Source organism: Egretta garzetta, unplaced genomic scaffold (genome assembly GCF_000687185.1).
Source record: "Egretta garzetta isolate BGI_Z169 unplaced genomic scaffold, ASM68718v1 scaffold343, whole genome shotgun sequence".
NCBI classification, from domain to species: domain Eukaryota; kingdom Metazoa; phylum Chordata; class Aves; order Pelecaniformes; family Ardeidae; genus Egretta; species Egretta garzetta.
In genome coordinates this window covers 341,326-342,415 of record NW_009259038.1, presented here as the reverse complement: position 1 = coordinate 342,415, position 1,090 = coordinate 341,326, and positions in this window count along the sequence as shown.

Sequence of the window (1,090 nt, the reverse complement as noted above, 5' to 3'; positions counted from 1 at the left end):
GGGGGGGCCAGGGGCCGGTTCCCCGGCCCGCTGCCGTTTCAGCTGTAATTACTGCAATTACGTTTTCAACAGCGGGGCAAGCGAGGCTGCGCCTAACCCAGATACTTGCTCTCCACGCCCATATCAGGCCGCATGTCTCGCGTGCCCCAAATACCTCGAAGGGACGGGGTGGCCGTTCGTACTTTCTGGCTATTAAGGGCGCTGGTGTGAGTCATACCGCACAAAATTTTATTTTTAAAGGACAACTCGTCCTGTTTTCCCTGGCGGGGTGCAGTTAGGGATAGAGCCAGCTCATTACGGCACGTGGTGTTTTGTGTGGTTGCTGTGGAAATCATGAAAGCGCGGAATCATAGAATCATAGAATCACTTTGGTTGGAAAAGCCCTTTGAGATCATCGAGTCCAACCTTTAACCTAACCCTGCCATCCCACCACTAAACCCTGGCCCTAAGCCCCTCATCTATCCTGCTTTTAAATCCCTCCAGGGATGGGGACTCAACCACCTCCCTGGGCAGCCCCTTCCAGAGCCTGACAGCCCTTTCAGTGAAGAAGTTTTTCCTAATGTCCAACCTAAACCTGCCCTGGCGCAGCTTCAAACCATTAAATCCATTTTGGGTAAGGGACACAAGATGCCAAACAAAACCCTCATGAGAAGGCCACGGTATGCACTCACCGCACAAAACCCACTGAAATTATTTTAATTACAGGTGAGCGTGATCCAAAGGCAGTGAGCCAGCTTTCAGGTGTGTATTCCCCCCCCCCGAGAACTTCAAAGACATCAACAACTTCAAAGACATCAACGCTAAGGGCCCACCATATTCAAAAAGCCCAAATTCCCTATCTCCTGCAGCTCGGTTTTCCGTGCTGCTTGTGGGCGTGCAAAATGGCTCGTGCCTTTGGAAGTTCTTAGGAGGTAGCTCTGCACGATGTGTGTGAAGGCTAATGCTTGCGCGCGCGCACACACGCGTAAAGAGGCTGCTGCTGCGTTATTTAACCTGAGAGATGTAAATAACAAAACAGACGGGTGTAAATAAAGCAGAGGCAGGTGTGAAACCTGAACCCCAAGCGGACTCGTGTGAAAGGAAAAGCTGT